A 19,157-nucleotide genomic window follows, 5' to 3' on the forward strand; every position below is an offset into this window, starting at 1 on the left:
GAGAAGAGGTGTGTGGAAAAAGGGTGCGTGCATCGGTTTCTCCCCAGCACACACGGACTTGCGACGTTATTTTTCAAGCGGGGAAGTCGGGCGTCGTATTCCGCCACGCGGACAGTCTCTTTCTGTGGATCGCGGGGATTACCAGATGTCCCGGGTCTGTGCGTGGATTTTCCTGCTTGTTCTCCGGCTGCGCGTCGGTCTGCGGGGCTGCGCGTCGAAATTACGATCTCACGGCAGGCGTCGCGTCGATTTCTCCTCTAGACTTCGATCTGCGGGGCTGCGCGTTGAAATTACGATCTCACGGCAGGCGTCGCGTCGATTTCTCCTCTAGAGGTCGGGTGGCGTTGTCCTTGCGAGGCCGTGCGTCGGATCTTCGATCGTCCCAAGAGCGTTGCGTCGATCAGCGTCGGAGTGCGGCGTTTTTCTCACCGCGAAACAAGCTGTGCGTCGAAATTTTCTGCGCACGGAGCGTCCAAGTAAAAGAGAGAAGTCTTTTTGGTCCTGAGACTTTCAAGGAACAGGAGGCAAGCTCTATCCAAGCCCTTGGAGAGCACTTTCACAGCCAGACAAGAGTTCAGCAAGGCAGCACGGCAACAGCAAGGCAGCAGTCCTTTGTAGAAAGCAGACAGGTGAGTCCTTTGAGCAGCCAGGCAGTTCTTCTTGGCAGGATGTAGTTTCTGGTTCAGGTTTCTTCTCCAGCAAGTGTCTGATGAGGTAGGGCAGAGGCCCTGTTTTATACCCAAATGTGCCTTTGAAGTGGGGGAGACTTAAAAGAGTGGCTAATAAGTGCACCAGGTCCCCTTTCAGTTCAATCCTGTCTGCCAGGGTCCCAGTAGGGGGTGTGGCAGTCCTTTGTGTGAGAGCAGGCCCTCCACCCTCCCAGCCCAAGAAGACCCATTCAAAATGCAGATGTATGCAAGTGAGGCTGAGTACCCTGTGTTTGGGGTGTGTCTGAGTGAATGCACAAGGAGCTGTCAACCAAGCCCAGCCAGACGTGGATTGTAAGGCACAGAAGGATTTAAGTGCAAAGAAATGCTCACTTTCTAAAAGTGGCATTTCTAGAATAGTAATATTAAATCCGACTTCACCAGTCAGCAGGATTTTGTATTACCATTCTGGCCATACTAAATATGACCTTCCTACTCCTTTCAGATCAGCAGCTGCCACTTCAACAGTGTATGAGGGCAGCCCCAATGTTAGCCTATGAAGGGAGCAGGCCTCACAGTAGTGTAAAAACGAATTTAGGAGTTTTACACTACCAGGACATATAACTACACAGGTACATGTCCTGCCTTTTACCTACACAGCACCCTGCTCTAGGGGTTACCTAGGGCACACATTAAGGGTGACTTATATGTAGAAAAAGGGGAGTTCTAGGCTTGGCAAGTACTTTTAAATGCCAAGTCGAGGTGGCAGTGAAACTGCATACACAGGCCTTGCAATGGCAGGCCTGAGACAAGGAAAAGGGGCTACTTAAGTGGGTGGCACAACCAGTGCTGCTGGCCCACTAGTAGCATTTAATTTACCAGCCCTATGCACATAAAGTGCACCTTACTAGGGACTTATAAGTAAATTAATAGTCCAATCAGGTATGATTCAAGGTTACCATGTTTTAAGGGAGAGAGCATATGCGCTTTAACACTGGTTAGCAGTGGTAAAGTGCGCAGAGTCTAAAAACCAGCAAAAATGAGCTCAGAAAAAGAAAAGGAGGAAGGCAAAAAGTTTGGGGATGACCCTGTCAAAAAGCCAGGTCCAACATGACCCCCTCCCAGCCTAAAGCCAGGGTAGACTAATCAACACTCTGATGGACTTCCCTGCTTAAGGCGATAGAACATGGACAATGGCCCACTACTGCAGGGGCACTCGCCAGTTCTACGCCTTTCTGAACTCAGTGAGGCTTCTTTGTCTATACTCTCTGGGGCCACTGATCTGGCCCATGGGGAACCCTTCTCATCACCTGAGGACCCCATCTGTACAGCTCCTAACTTTAATTTGCTTACAGATGCATCCCAGTATGCAGACAGTATCACCATGGCCAACAAAGTGATGTGGCCCATTCCATTCCTTGGGTCTGACTTCTGTCCCCAACCCAGGGAAAACTCTGCCCACAAGGACAGAAACCAACAGATACACTGACAGCTGTCAGCGTTATGAGCCAGGCCCCTGACCATCCACTGCTAGGTGGAGACCCTGAGGGGGGCCGTTGGCTGAGCTTCCCCTCCAACCGGGGGGCTGGTAGGGAGCTCCCAAGGGATTCCTGTAGCATCCCAGAATGGGGGGTAGCAACCCCAGGGGTCTTGCACCCCTTCTCCACTCTCACCAGGCCAGGGGTGGGTCCCTGATACTGGTCCCTCAGCCCAGGGTCTGTACTCTGAGGCTGAACAGAGGACAGGGGTGAGTCCTTCCTCCCCGTGCCTCCCCATCGGGGCTTACATACCCTCCTCTGGGGAGTGGTACTGCCAGACATCTGAACTGTTAGGGAACCCTTGGGTGTTGGCCCTCTCAGCTCTCCTGACACTAAGGGAAACTCATTCCCCAGAATGCAGTCAATGGGCAGCTGGGGACTAACTATGACTCGCCTCTGGGTCACCTCCCCACCCCACTCTAGGGACATCCGGGCCATGGGGCGGAAGAAATCTTCCCCAATGGCTGAAGTCACTCTACACACCTGTCCAGTGTACTGCTCTGGTGATACTAGTCTCTCCACAATCATGGTAAGACTAGCCCCTGTGTCTCTCAGAGCGGTGACTGGGATCCCATTCACTCCCACCTGGTGGAAGTGACGACTCCCACCCTCAGGGATCACCATTTTACCCTCTGAGTCCACCTCCCAACTAAAGGAAATGAAGGCATGGTCTACGACCTGCCCCTGGGGACTACATTCCCCTAAGGCCACATGGGCCACCCCTGTAGAGGTCCCAATATTGGGTGAGTTCTTTGGACAGACAGAGTCCCCCTTCCTGTGTCCTATCTGGGAACACTCAAAGCTGCGGGGTTGGGAATGGGATGCTTTGGGCCACTGCCCACCAGAACCCCCACCCTGTATCTCAGATGAGGTATGGGAACCCTTTCTTCCCCCCTTACTCTGGGACTCGTCTGGGTCATTTCTAACCTCCCCCTCACTTTGTTGGGGGGAACCGGAACTACCCTTCTCGGGGTCACTCCCAGATACCTTTTTGGACACTCTGGTGCTTGCCCAGAGTTCCGCCTCCTCAGCCAGCTTCCTGGGATCAGTCAGCTTACTATCCACTAAGTGCTGGTGCAACTCTGTAAAAGTAGTATTAAGCATATGCTCTCTCAGAATCAAGTCATATAAACCTTTATAATCAGCTACTTTGTTGCCCCGCACCCATCCATTCAGTGCCTTACTGGAGAAGTCAAAGAAATCTACCCATGATTGTGTGGTTTGTTTGGTGCTGTCCCTGAACCTCTGACGGTATCCCTCAGGGGTCAGCCCAAACTTGGCAAGTAAAGTGGCTTTCTGAAGTGGGTATGTGTTTTGATCAGGTTGATCCAATGTGAGGAGTGTATCCCTCCCCAATGGCGGCACATAACCCCACATAGCTACCCCCCATTGCCCTTCAGGAACCTCATGAGCCCTTAGTGCAACTTCATAAGCAGCTAACCATTTATCTATGTCATCTCCCACCACAAAACTGGGCACCACATTTTTGGGTATACGAACCTTCTTTTCTCCAGCAGGTCCTGTCAGTATGCTGCCACCATTATTGCTGGATTCAGACTGTCTTGCCTTGATCTCCAGCTCCTTGAGACTCAGTTCATGAGCCAACAATAGTTTCTTTTCAGCCAAAGCTTTCTCAGCTTCCACCTGTTTGGTTTCTCTTTCGGCTTCAATTTGTTTGGCTGCTCTTTCAGCTTCAGCTTGCTTGGCTTCTCTTTCTGCCCTTCTCTCCTCCTGTTGAGCCTCATTTTTCAGTTTTGCCATTTGCAATTGGAACTCCCTTTCTTCTCTCCTTTCCTCTGCGGTCAGGCTTTGCACAGAGACACTGCTCCCTGGTCTGGAAGGGGGCACAATTGCAGTGGTAACACCATCTACAGATAGTGAAAATTCCTCTGAGGGGCCATTTTCTAGCTCCTCTTCCTCATCATCCTCTACATGGGCTTCTGCCCAGGCCCTCAGCGCCACTTGAAAGTCCTCCTTTCTGGAGGCCCATTGGGTGGGTACCTTCAATGCCCTGCAGAATCCTCTTAGTTGTTTGACCGTATATGTATCCAACTGGACTAGGTCAAAGTCCCCTGTCTGAGACCCAGTCAGAGACATGTTGAGTGAGGATTTAGTTTTTGAAAATTGTCAGGAAAAAAACGGGTTTGCAAAAAGAGATAAAAACCAAGTTGACCTTCAACTGTGGGTAGGTAGTGAAATACTTAGATACTGTATGTCACTGCACAAATACAAGTCCTATCCTCACCGCTGATCACCAATGTTAGAAATGGGGTTTTTGGTTGGCAGTCAGGTTGCCCTCTGTCCAAGCAAGAACCCTCACTCTAGTCAGGGTAAGTCACACACAATCCAAAATGAGCCTGTGCCCACCCTCTGGTAGCTTGGCACGAGCAGTCAGGCTTAACTTAGAAGGCAATGTGTAAAGTATTTGTGCAATAAATCATACAATACCACCATATAGCACCACAAAAATACACCACACAGTGTTTAGAAAAATATATATAATATTTATCAGGATAATTGTAGGTCAAAAAGAATAAAGTTGCAATGGGAAATTGTAGAGATATCACTGAAAAGTGATATAAAGTGTCTTAAGTCTTTAGAAGATAAACAAAGTCTCTTTCAAGCACAAGTACCTGGTTTGGAGTGGAAAAATCTCCTCAGAGGGCCACAAGAGAAGAGGTGCGTGGAAAAAGGGTGTGTGCGTCGGTTTCTCCCCAGCACACACGGACTTGCGTCGTTATTTTTCACGCGGGGAAGTCGGGCGTCGTTTTCCGGCACACGGACAGTCTCTTTCTGTGGATCGCGGGGATTACCAGATGTCCGGGGTCTGTGCGTGGATTTTCCTGCTTGTTCTACGGCTGCGCGTCGGTCTGCGGGGCTGCGCGTCGAAATTACGATCTCACGGCAGGCGTCGCGTCGATTTCTCCTCTAGACTTCGATCTGCGGGGCTGCGCGTTGAAATTACGATCTCACGGCAGGCGTCGCGTTGATTTCTCCTCTAGCGGTCGGGCGGCGTTGTCCTTGCGAGGCCGTGCGTCGGATCTTCGATCGTCCCAAGAGCGTTGCGTCGATCAGCGTCAGAGTGCGGCATTTTTCTCACCGCGAAACAAGCTGTGCGTCGAAATTTTCGCTGCACGGAGCGTCCAAGTAAAAGAGAGAAGTCTTTTTGGTCCTGAGACTTTCAAGGAACAGGAGGCAAGCTCTATCCAAGCCCTTGGAGAGCACTTTCACAGCCAGACAAGAGTTCAGCAAGGCAGCAGGGCAACAGCAAGGCAGCAGTCCTTTGTAGAAAGCAGACAGGTGAGTCCTTTGAGCAGCCAGGCAGTTCTTCTTGGCAGGATGTAGTTTCTGGTTCAGGTTTCTTCTCCAGCAAGTGTCTGATGAGGTAGGGCAGAGGCCCTGTTTTATACCCAAATGTGCCTTTAAAGTGGGGGAGACTTCAAAGAGTGGCTAAGAAGTGCACCAGGTCCCCTTTCAGTTCAATACTGTCTGCCAGGGTCCCAGTAGGGGGTGTGGCAGTCCTTTGTGTGAGAGCAGGCCCTCCACCCTCCAAGCCCAGGAAGACCCATTCAAAATGCAGATGTATGCAAGTGAGGCTGAGTACCCTGTGTTTGGGGTGTGTCTGAGTGAATGCACAAGGAGCTGTCAACCAAGCCCAGCCAGACGTGGATTGTAAGGCACAGAAGGATTTAAGTGCAAAGAAATGCTCACTTTCTAAAAGTGGCATTTCTAGAATAGTAATATTAAATCCGACTTCACCAGTCAGCAGGATTTTGTATTACCATTCTGGCCATACTAAATATGACCTTCCTACTCCTTTCAGATCAGCAGCTGCCACTTCAACAGTGTATGAGGGCAGCCCCAATGTTAGCCTATGAAGGGAGTAGGCCTCACAGTAGTGTAAAAACGAATTTAGGAGTTTTACACTACCAGGACATATAACTACACAGGTACATGTCCTGCCTTTTACCTACACAGCACCCTGCTCTAGGGGTTACCTAGGGCACACATTAAGGGTGACTTATATGTAGAAAAAGGGGAGTTCTAGGCTTGGCAAGTACTTTTAAATGCCAAGTCGAGGTGGCAGTGAAACTGCACACACAGGCCTTGCAATGGCAGGCCTGAGACAAGGAAAAGGGGCTACTTAAGTGGGTGGCACAACCAGTGCTGCTGGCCCACTAGTAGCATTTAATTTACCAGCCCTATGCACATAAAGTGCACCTTACTAGGGACTTATTAGTAAATTAATAGTCCAATCAGGTATGATTCAAGGTTACCATGTTTTAAGGGAGAGAGCATATGCGCTTTAGCACTGGTTAGCATTGGTAAAGTGCGCAGAGTCTAAAAACCAGCAAAAATGAGGTCAGAAAAAGAAAAGGAGGAAGGCAAAAGGTTTGGGGATGACCCTGTCAAAAAGCCAGGTCCAACAATGGCCTCGATAATATCTTCCCTATTAATCCCTATGGGTCCTAGCCACTTGAGACCCAGATCTTTTATCCGAAAATATAATGCTCTGGGATTCTCGGAGGGTCCCCACTTGGCTTTCCTAAACCCGACCCTATAATGTTATGTATCAAAGCCCACCCTCTCCAGGATGCTCTTTTTAATATCTTGATAGGGCGTCGTACCTCCTGGATTTACCGCTTGATAAGCTGCTTGGAGGGTCCCGGTTAACAAAGGGGCAATGTACTGGCCCCACCTATCCTGCGGCCAGGTGGCTGAAGTGACAACTCGCTCAAAGTTAGTAAAAAAAGGCGTCTGGGTCTTCGCCTTCCTGATACCTTTGTAACACTGAGCTGGGTACATTCGGATGTACTCTGGTGGCCGCGTTGGTATCTGTTAAGGATTTTATGCATTCTCATGTACCAACTGATTGTTGGCCATGATAGTGGCCTGACTTTTGAGAGCGCTTTGTAGGGCTTCCCTTTCTACTTTCACCTCTTTCTGTTGTTCTTCCCACACGATCTGCAGATGTCTCTGCCCCTCAGCCAATTGCTGCATCATGTCCGCTATGGTGGGAGTACCCTCCATGGTAACAATCTGTCCTGTCGCCAATTCCAATATCCCACTTCTGACACCACTGTAATGGGTTCTTTGCCTCCAGGCGGAAGAGATATTGGAATAACTCTATAGGCTCAGGATTGAGTGGATAAGTGGTTTATGTATACGTAAGTAAGATTGTCTTTTTGGTTCTTATGTTTCAGGTTGGCTTCTTATTATTTTCATCTGGGTTCTTTTTCTCTGGTAGGATTCGGGGTCGAGATTCCGGTGTAGCCCGTTCCCGGATAGAAGGAGGTCTGGACTTCCCCTCGTGGCAGCAGCTCAGGTTTCCCCAAAACAAAAGAAGAACGGGACAACAGGTAAGTGTAGAGGTAAGGCAGGGGTCTTAATAGGGTTAATAGGCTGTTGGGAGGAAGGGAGGTGTAGGGTTGTGGTGGGGTATCTTTCTTCCGTAGTGCGTGTCACCTTCCCGTGAACCTTCTGGTTTATTTTTCCTCTTTCTTTTTATCTCTTTTCCTATGAGGGATTCCCCTCACAGTGAGGTTAGTGGTAGGGTCAGTAGGTTTCCCCTTCTGTACATGACCTCCCTTCCTTACTCCCTGGATTCCCCTCCCTCGGTTTCCTTCCCTTTAACCAAGCCAGCCAAAAAACCCAGGTTAGGTACAAACATACCTGTGGGTGCCACGCCCCTCCTGGGATGTGGCTGGCCCCTTCGTAGTATCCTGATTTCTCTCCGGTAGTGGTGGGAGGCTCTCTGAGGTTTCCTTTCTTCTCCGGCGCCTTTCTGGTTGCGTCGCATTCCTCCCCGACCTTTTCCTGCTTCGGCGTGTCTCTCTCCTCGATCCGCTTCTGCAGAGTCCCTTCCTGCTTTCTGAGACGGCGTTCTTCTCGTCCGTCCTCTCTTTCATTGTCGGACGAGACGCCTTCCGCGTCTGACGTCACTCCTTCGGGACTCTCCGGAGTACCCCGGGTGTATGCTGGTACGGGCTCCGTCGGGGCGCGTGTAGCCGCGGCGATAGATGCCCGGTTACAGCGGCATTTCCTGTCGCGGGCGCTAGGCCTACCCACACAAGTGAGGTATCATTTTTATCGGAGACTTGGGGGGAACGCTGGGTGGAAGGAAATTTGAGGCTCCTCTCAGATTTCAGAACTTTCTGTCACTGAAATGTGAGGAAAATTTGTTTTTTTAGCCACATTTTGAGGTTTGCAAAGGATTCTGGGTAACAGAACCTGGTCAGAGCCCCACAAGTCACCCCATCTTGGATTCCCCTAGGTCTCTAGTTTTCTAAAATGCACAGGGTTGGTAGGTTTCCCTAGGTGCCGGCTGAGCTAGAGGCCAAAATCCACAGCTAGGCACTTTGCAAAAAACAGCTCTGTTTTCTGTCAAAAAAATGGGATGTGTCCACGTTGTGTTTTGGGGCACTTCCTGTCGCGGGCGCTAGGCCTACCCACACAAGTGAGGTATCATTTTTATCGGGAGACTTGGGGAAACATAGAGTAGCAAAACAAGTGTTATTGCCCCTTATCTTTCTCTACATTTTTTCCTTCCAAATATAAGAGAGTGTGTAAAAAAGACGTCTATTTGAGAAATGCCCTGCAATTCACATGCTAGTATGGGCACCCCGGAATTCAGAGATGTGCAAATAACCACTGCTCCTCAAAACCTTATCTTGAGCCCATTTCGGAAATGAAAATGTTTTCTTGATACCTATTTTTCACTCTTCATATTTCAGCAAATGAATTGCTGTATACCCAGTATAGAATGAAAACCAACTGCAGGGTGCAGCTCATTTATTGGCTCTGGGTACCTAGGGTTCTTGATGAAACTATAAGCCCTTCATATCCCCGCAAACAGAAGAGTCCAGCAGACAAAACGGTATATTGCTTTCAGAAATCTGACATCGCAGGAAAAAGTTACAGAGTAAAACATAAAGAAAAATGGCTGTTGTTTTCAGCTCAATTTCAATATTTTTTATTTCAGCTGTTATTTTCTGTAGGAAAACCTTGTAGGATGTACACAAATGACCCCTTGCTGAATTCAGAATTTTGTCTAGTTTTCAGAAATGTTTAGCTTTCCGGGATCCAGCATTGGTTTCACACCCATTCCTGTCACTAACTGGAAGGAGGCTGAAAGCACCAAAAATAGTAAAAATGGGGTATATCCCAGTAAAATGTCAAATTTGTGTTGAAAAATGTGGTTTTCTGATTCAAGTCTGCCCTTTCCTGAAAGGTGGGAAGATGGTGATTTCAGCACCAGAAACCCTTTGTTGATGGCATTTTCAGGGAAAAAAACCACAAGCCTTCTTCGGCAGCCCTTTTTTCCCATTTTTTTGGAAAAAACGACATTTTCACTGTATTTTGGCTAGTTTCTTGGTCTCCTCCAGGGGAAACCACAAACTCTGGGTACCATTAGAATCCCTAGGATGTTGCAAAAAAAGGACGCAAATTAGGCATGGATAGCTTATGTGGACAAAAAGTTATGAAGGCCTAAGCGCAAACTACCCCAAATAGCCAAAAAAGGGCTCAGCACTGGGGGTGGGGGGAAGACCCAGCAGCTAAGAGGTTAATATTCTTGCGCATCTTCAATGGTGCCCCTAAAAGGTTGGTGTGGCTTATCTTGTTTTTACCAGAGTTTGTACCAGTGATATTACTGTCAAAGCATGCATAGGAGAGTTTTTTCTTAATTAGCTGTCGATTTGTTTTATTAAATTTGACTCTATTTTTCAAATTCAGTTCGAACTTTTACTGCTTGTCGTTTTGACTTTATTAATGTTTTGGTACTGCATAATCACTTTACACATTGCCAAAGTTAAGCCTAGCTGCTCTGTGCCATAGCTCAGTTTAATTTAGTGACTTTGAGGGTTCTCCCTAATAAGAAGTGTTATTCTTCCTTGAGGGGACCGTTCACTCACTCTGAATATTAATTCATTGTATCCAACTGTAGCTATTCTCAGTTGCACATGCTAGCTAAGTTTGACAGTATTGTCTTTAGATCTGCATGCATAAATAATAATACCAGGACATTTGTGCTCTTACTTGGACTGAGAATAGGATTGTGCAAAGTTTATTTTACAGGAGTGTAGTCTTTTATGAGCACCTGAATATTGGCTTACCCACAGCCTGCAGGGTGTTCCTGGTTTTACTATGCATAGGCACTGGCATAGTTTTCCCTTCTGTTTGAGAGTTGGCAATATTAACAGAAGCATTTGTATGCAAGTGTATATCCTGCTTAGCTTTTTCTCATTAGTGAGAAGAAAGTATGTCACATTGGTGACTTGGGAATATTTTGTATCTGGCAGTGTACCTTTCTTAGATACTCTTCGCAAGTGACTCAATACAGGAAAATCAGCTCTGATGCGTCACTTTTCTGCACCCCCCTACCGGCACCTAACGACACCATGGTTGCGCTGTATTTAAAATAGCGGGTTTTTTTACACTATTGCGGCGCTTTGCTACACTAACGTCAAAAATGTTGATGCTAGTTTAGCAAAGTGAAAGGAGGCCCATTGATTTTAATGAGTGCATCATTTTAACACCTGCTCTGAGCAGGAGTTAAAAATGACGGAAAAAATGACACAGTGGATCTGTTAAGTTTCACTGCACCATTTTTTCAGGTCTCCTAGCGCCAGAACAACCCCTTGCATACATTATGTAAAGCGAAGGCAGGCAGGTTTACAAAGTGGTGCAATGCAAGCAGGCTGTTGCCTTCCCCAGCTCCTCCTGCTGCTGCTGTCTCTACCACTGGATCGAACTGAGAGCCTGCTGACTCTCAGTTCGAGGCCCTCCTCCAACCACAGGCTCCTGGCGGTGCCTCATCCCTGGTGGCCCAGTGGCCATCCACAAGTAAGTATCTCCGCTCTCTCACTCTTTCTCTCCTCCTCTTTTCACTCCTTCTTAACTCCTTTTTTACTCCTTTTTACTCCCTTATCCTCTTACTCCTCTGTACTCCTTTTTACTCCTTTTCTCCTTTTACTCCTTTGCACTTCTTTTCTCCTTTCCTCCTACCCTTTCTCCTCCCGCTTGGTGCTCTCCCTCCCGTGCCGCTGCTGTCCCTGTGGCCCGCCCTCCTCCCACCAGCGAACCGCCTTTCCTGCCTTCCCTCCTGCTGACGAACCCCAGCCTCTCTCCCCTTCTTAATGTCTGCCGCAGTGCCCAGTGCCAGAAACCCTTGATCTTCGATGAGCCGTCCCCAGGCCACCCTCTATTCCCACCCAGCAGGCTCTGGCCACTTCCCACGCTTACGGAAAACCACCACCGGAGCAAGGTCCTTCACCCGTCTTGCAGCAATAACTGGAACCACCTACCCATGCACCTCAGACATAGCCCATCGCTCCCCATCTTCAGGAATGAGCCTCAGTGGTGGCTCTTCAGACGAGGCTTGGTCCATCCCCCCACCCCCCCATGCCTTGAGGCCCTCGCAAGTGAGTAGTTGCGCTCTACAAAAACTGATTGATTGATTGTCATAGGGCTCTGCTTTGACTCCTGGGTGAGATATAAATGGTGCGCATGACCCAGGATGTGATATAGGGTTCCGCTTGGACCGCTGATCAAGATACAGATGGTACGCTTGACCCTTGAGTATGAGGCCTCAATGCTTGGATCGCTGGACGTATTACAGATGGTAAGCATTGGCACTAGTTGTGATATAGGGCCATCTCCTCAATCTTATTTTTTAGCCTAAAAAGGTTTCTCAGTACTACCGGTCTCTTAAACACTGGTGGTGCCTGAAGAAATTAGACGTGTTATTTGCCTGGACCACTGGACATGACACAGGTGGCACGCTAAGCCCCTGGGTGTGAAATGGTGTAATTCAGACATCAGGGAAATATTTAGACCTTGGATATTAGGTGCAGTTTGTGCATGGTCGAGGAGGGCATGTAGTTGTCAAGTTGTTCTTTCAACTCTGAGTTAATTGTTGCTATCTTTGTCCCCGAGCTGATATTGAAGGACTATCAAGCTCACTTGGTCCCGTGTACTGCTCAGAGCCTTCGTTCGGCATCGGGCAGCATGCACTAGGAGCTGGCTGTGATTTTTGGACAAAGTAATCATTTTTATCTGACATTTTTTCCTCTCTTTTTTTGTCTTGATGCCCATTGTGGTTTTCAATTAATGCATTATTGATATTGTGGTGCTGCTAAACAGTTGCAACTAAGGGCCAGATGTACGAAGATGCAATTTTGCATTTCTTAATTAGCGACTTCCTAGAAATCGCTATTTAAGAAATGCAAAATGCAATGCACTAAGATACTGATTTCCTACTAGCGATCCTTACAAAGCAGGAATCGCTATTAGGAAATCGTTATAAAGAAATCCCATTGCATTTGAGTTAATGGGCCAGTTTTGCATTTCTTAAATAACTATTTCATATTCGGAAATCGCTATTTCAGAAATGCAAAACCAAGGATGGCACTGGGCAGAAGGCCCCCCTTAGTGCACCCCAAAAATAGGAGTGCACCTGTAGAGCACACATATACTTAAGGGGCACATGTGTGCTCTATTGCAATTAAAAACAAGCATTTGCAATGCAATGGGTCGCGCATTTGCTCTTGTTAGAGCTATTAGCTTTGTAAACTCCTAACCGGACGATTCTTGCCAAATAAATTGAAAATGAAAAGTAAAACAGTTTCACATAAGAGAGCCAATTCAAAGCGCCATGCCATGAGCGTGAAGGAGACACACAAAAAGAAAAAGAACTTTGCTAGCAGTCAAACGTATCAGCATAAGTGCAATTAGCCATGTAATAGGGTCGATGTCCAAGGTGGTAACCAAACCGTCACAAGGAGGGACAAGTGTAAAGTATTTATTAATGATAAATGATTTTTGAAGGGCAAGCCCATGAACGAGCGTTAGTGATGGGTGTGGTTAAAAGCCCAACTAGACCTAAAAATGCACTCTTGGTCTCAAAAAGGTATCTTACAGCACTGTAATATCTGTTTGCCTACTAGCTAGCTAGTTTTCACCCAAACATAGGTCACCAATTACTTCAGCTGCTGAGACTACTTTAGAGAAAAAAAAGTATGTAGCAAAGGGTACATGTCCTTTCTATACCCAATAAGCAGTCCAACAGTATCTAGTTAATAATCTTTAATTTAGTTAATAGGTAATCACGCTAAAGGTAAGGTGAGCCCAAACTTAAAGGATGATATATTTGTTCTACAAACCTAATAGTCAGTCAGTAGATGATTACACATATGTTTTCATGTACAATTTTTTGTATGTGTTTTCTGTTGTTCCCAGATGAATCCAAAACTATCCTACATGCATGCATGAGATATAAAAGCAGGACATTTATACAATCACTGAGCATGCAGGTGAGGTGTTAAAGTAAGGAAATGTGCCTATCTAACCAACAAGTGTTCAAAGGATGTGAGACAATTCAAACAAGCCTGAACGGACTAACGAGTATCACTGGCAGAGAGTTGCAGGTCCCTCCCCTGCACAGCTATCGGGCAGTCCAAATATTCTCTCAAAAGCAAGCCATATTGAAGCTCACACACAACTCAGTTGCAATATTGTAAAGTAGGTATCCATAGACCCTACCACAATTTCCTGAAATATGTCTTAACTTCAAATCTTGGTTAATGTGAGCTAGTATATTTAAAAAACAGAAAGCCACCTTATTGAAAAGTCTTCAAGGATAGTGGCCACAGAAAAGCGACCCTTCTGTTCACAAACCTCCAGCCCCTTTGGACCCATTTGAAGACCTTTTACAGCACATACGGCATTGACCTCCTCACAAGACGTGTCCTAAATAAGAATTGTGCAGGTCTCAAATGCAAGGAATGTGCAAGTGATTATATTAATAGTATTAGGTGGTGCTGCTAACGCAATGAGAAAATGGCTGGGAGACGTTAAGGTACTCATTACCAAAGCCCTCTTAACTGAGATTTGTGTTCTAGCTGCTGTTTCCACATACCGTAATTATAGGTTTTGTAATAAATATCAGTAGTTCAAACTTGCCAATACTTATTCAGTAAAATGTTCGGTATTTACCAGAACATGCGGATTTTGCACTAAAATGTGCAGGTTATTCCCCAAAAACTTGTGGTATTTGTAATCGGTGGTATTTATAGCACCTGATAAACTCCGACTTTGTAGAATCGGAGTTTATCAGGCTCAATAATATCACACCATTTGTGGTGTATATAACTCCAATGTAAGACAGAGGTTTGACATTTTAAGCATTAGAACTACTTCAAATGCAAGAAAGGAGGAGATTTTAAGTGATGTAGCGATCTCATAGAAAAAATAGGTGGGAGCACAAGGGGTTAATAGTTATAAACGTTTGAACGCTGAATACTATCCAAGTGACCTAACTCATCTCAAGGAGGAAAGGAGTTAGAGCTATTAGCATTTTAAACTCCTAACCGGACTTTTCTTGCCACATAAACTGAAAAGTAAAACAGTTTTACATAAGCGTGCTGACGACCGTCATGAGCGTGAAGCAGACACACAAAAGGAAACAGAAGTTCACTTGCAGTGAAACGTATCAGCAAAAGTGCAATTATGCATGCAACAGGCAAAAGTGCAATTATCCATGTAACCAGCAAAAGTACAATTATCCATGTAACAGGGTCGATGTCATGCAAAGCACTCTACTACTGCCCAGCGAGATCGCGCTGCCTATGAAATAAAAGAAAAAGTAGTCCAAAACCATACGGAAAACATCGAGCCTCGTATGTTTTCAGTAGTTGGCCGGTGCGCTCGAAGAGGGCTAAACACTGGAAAAGGCATGACGTGTGCATGCCTTTCACTAATGAAATCAAGCGAAATTTAAAAGGCAAGCCCACGAACCAACCAAACTGATGGGCGTGACATCGGCATGGTTAAAAGCTCATAGAGAGATTACACCAGGGACAAAGTGCTTTGCATGTTTGATCCTAAAAAGCACTTTGGGGTGCTTTTTTAAATTCCACCTGGGTACCATTGACTTCAAGTCAATGGTAATTGCATCTCATAAATGCCCTAGTCTCATTTAGGAAATGCATGGTACATCACAATAGGAATTGCAAATAGGAAATCCCTATTTGCGATTTCCTAATCTGGGAATCACAAATTACGATTTCTACAGGGTAGAAATCGCAATTTGTGATTCCTTATAGGGCTTAGTACATAGGAAAAGCCCATTTTGCATTTCTTAACGGCCCGAATTTTCGATTGAGACCATTAACAAATGCAAACTGGCTTTGTACATCTGGCCCAGGTCCTTTAAAAATCTAGGGCCTGATTCACAAATGGAAACTTACACGTTTGTGTACGATTACAACTGTTTACTATTCACAGAGGGATTTATGACTAGTAAATAGTTTGTGACTAGTATTTTTATGTGCAGAGGCTCTGCACTCGTAAAGATACTACTCGTGAATCACTTTGTGAGTAGCAATTAATCATAAACTTACACAAATGTGCTAGCTTACCTTTGTGAATCAGGCCTGTAGAACAGGCAAGACCTAGCTTAGTTGATCAAAAGTACAGACAGTTTTACTGGGCCCTGGTGCTATACCATAATGATGGAAGCCCTTCCAAATTATTCATGCAAGTGGGTCTAATACCAGAGCAAATAAGATAACAGTTTGCGGAATGGACTTCTATGCACGCAAGTAGTAAAATGAGGCCTTTATGGGTATTCTACTCTTCAGTTCATCAATAGTGAACAAGCAAGTCTTTATCCACTTATTGAATTGAAAGGAGACATTTGCACTGGGCTTCAAAGACTACCACAATGATGTAAGCTGTTCCTGAAAGTGACTTTAGTGAGAGAGCAACCAATATGGTGAACAGTGACGGTGGAACACCCAAGATCTCGAGCGTCCCTGTATCCATCAGGACCACCCCAACGCTACTCCAGTTGAGGAAAGAGTTAAAGACTCACCTCTTTGAGTCCCACTACACCACATTGAATTAACAGCCCACAAACCAGCCACCTCACATTTGTTGATTGTATTCTTACCTTTGAGTACAGTGCTCTGCTGCCTCATTGCGTGTGTTATAGAAATACTACATCAATACATACCTACATACATATATAAATATATACATACATAGAGTCCTAGGCCCAGTCTAGATCCTCCTGACATATCCCAGCTGTCCCTAATTCTTAAAACTACATTAAAGCTTGATCTCAAGTGAGATGCAAAATATAAATCACTTCCATTGGGAGGTTTGTGCAGGGATTGCATTTCTAAGTGAGGCAGAGTTTACGGCACTCTATAATTATCAGGTATAATAAACACTGCAAAGGAAACAGGCTACCTTTCCTGTTGGACACCAAAAACTTCTCTTTTGCCTTGAACCCTGTACAGAGTTCTACTACGTTTTAGCTTGGTTTGTGCTATAGCAATACCTGATACATACATACATACATGCATCATACACACATACATTATTAACACAATACTCCATATGTACACGGTGCACAAATCTGCCATGAAGCCCATGGAGGAGAGCAAGAGTGATCTTCAATCAATGCAATGTGAATTCAAAAAATGCACATTGTGAATTGCGTTTAAAATTCAGGCAACAAACCGCTTTAACAAGTCTATTGAGAATGCCTGTGGTTTCAGCTTGAAGGCGGAAGCTCGCGCCCACAGCCTTGCTCTGAAAGTACTCAAATTGCATCTCTTTCAGAACAACCCTGCTTGAAACTTACGATTTCTGGTGGTAAGATCACAGCCCATAGATAAGAGAGAAAGATAACACCAACGCATGGAACCAAATTAACTCTGTGGAAAATGGCCCAAAAATTACAATAGATGTTGGAAAATCAGTCATAACTGTCTTGCTGAATTTCAGCTCTATGGGCCAGATGTATCAAAAGTTTTTTCATTCGCAAACGGTGCGAATCGCAAAATTTGGCCGTTTGCGAATGCAAAAATGTGGTCTGCAATGCATGAAAGGCATTCGCAGACCAAAAATACAAAATCGCAAAAATTGCGATTTTTTGCGTTGTGACTTGGTTTTGCGAGTCGCATTTTGCGTCTCGCAATTTGCAACATGAAATACCGAATCGCAATTAGCGATTTGGTATTTCAAGTAGGAAATTGCGAGATGCAAAATGCAACTCGCAAAACAAAGTCGCAATTCGATGCACCAAAAAATTGCAAATTGCGATTTTTCGCAGAATGGCATTTTGCACCTGCAAAATACCACTAAGTGAAACCAGGTGGTAACCAGGTGCAACCTATATAAAGAGGCCCAGAATGCCTCAGACCCTTTTCCACAATGGCTGCACTCTACGTCATGGCGAGGAGAATGAGGATCTTGGCAGGTTTGAGGAGAAGGAGGAGGAGACAGGAGCACATTTTCAGAGTGCGTATTACACTTTTTGACCAGACTGAGGAGGAAATATTTGAGAAGTACAGGTTGAACTCAGCCATGATACTTGACCTGATAGCTGAGCTACAACCCATACTGCAGCGCACAACACATAGGACTCATAGCATACCCACGCATGTGCAGGTATTATGCTCCCTCCACCTACTTGCCTCAGGGAGCTATCAAGGGGTCATAGCAGCAGCTGGAGGGGTATCACAGAGTACCCTCTCCAGAATTTTCAATGCATTTATCAACGTCATGCTGAGCAGAATACACCAGTACATCCGATTCCCCCACACCCCACAGGAAATACAGCAGACAAAAATGTAGTTCTACCAGATAGCACAGTTCCCCCACGTCCTTGGTGCCATAGATGGGACACATGTTGCAATATGTCCACCATCAGCCACAGAGTATGTGTACTGAAACCGTAAATACCAACATTCCATGAATATACAGGTGATATGCAATGCCTCCTATATCATAACTGATCTTGTGGCCAGGTACCCAGGGAGCACACATGATTCGTACATCTTTCGCCACAGCGGGATTCACACAAGACTACTAGCTGGGGAGTTTGGTGAAGGATATCTACTAGGTATTGACCCTCTGTACACTGGCGCATTGATGGCGTGCTGATGTCAGATGGCTCAGTTACTCATTATACCCTCTGTTCCTTCCAGGAGACAGTGCCTACGCAGTGCGCACCTACATGATGACGCCCTCCCTCAATCCTATAACACCTGCTGAACGGAGATACAATGCAGCACACAGGGCAACCCGCAATGTGGTGGAGCGCACCTTTGGGTTGCTGAAGAGTCTCTCCCGGCGCCTCCACAAAAGTGGAGGGGCACTACAGTACAGCCCAGAGACAACATGTAGAATAGTGGCTACTTGTGCAATCTTGCACAATATAGCTACCACTGGGGCATACATGTGGAAATATGTGATTCTGAATCTGATGCGGATGATGATCCCATACCACCCCTACAGCCAGCAGACAGGACCAGTGCAGCAGAGGGCAGGCAAAGGCGTGCTGACATCACGCACAACCATTTCAGATGTAAGTATGAACAACACAAATCCACTGACATTTGTACTTGTAGTAAGTGAATATATTACCTTAATGTCAGGCAATATCAATTTCACTAGTAGCAACAATAAGTAAATGAAACAATAAACAAAAGCAGATAACAGAATTTCACTTTTCCTTCATAGTTTCCTGTATGGCACAAACATTAACAGTCCCCTGTGGCCAATGCTCTCATTTCCTCCGGCCACGCAAGCCATACCTGACAATAGTGTGAAAATTAAAACTATGCTTGCTAATCTAACAAAAGAAAGTGCAGATTTGAAGGAATTGAAAGAACCAGGAGTGTGGGAGAAGGTTGGAAAAGTACAGCTTCAAGCAGAAATACACGTTTAATAGCACATTGGAAAAATACGAACATCTAAACCGTGAGACCAGGCCACTAGGCCAAAGCCTCCTCTAAAGTAATGCTAAGCTAACGTAGTTCAAACAAGCAAATCGAAGCACACGTTTATGATTATGTCAGATTAGTGCAATTCTAATACACCACGTTATATAAAGCACGCTTATAAATGTTGGCAAACTACTCTGAGGGCACATTTTGTCCCCGTACAATCTTTATTAGTT

Source organism: Pleurodeles waltl, chromosome 5 (assembly GCF_031143425.1).
Source record: "Pleurodeles waltl isolate 20211129_DDA chromosome 5, aPleWal1.hap1.20221129, whole genome shotgun sequence".
Taxonomy (NCBI): domain Eukaryota; kingdom Metazoa; phylum Chordata; class Amphibia; order Caudata; family Salamandridae; genus Pleurodeles; species Pleurodeles waltl.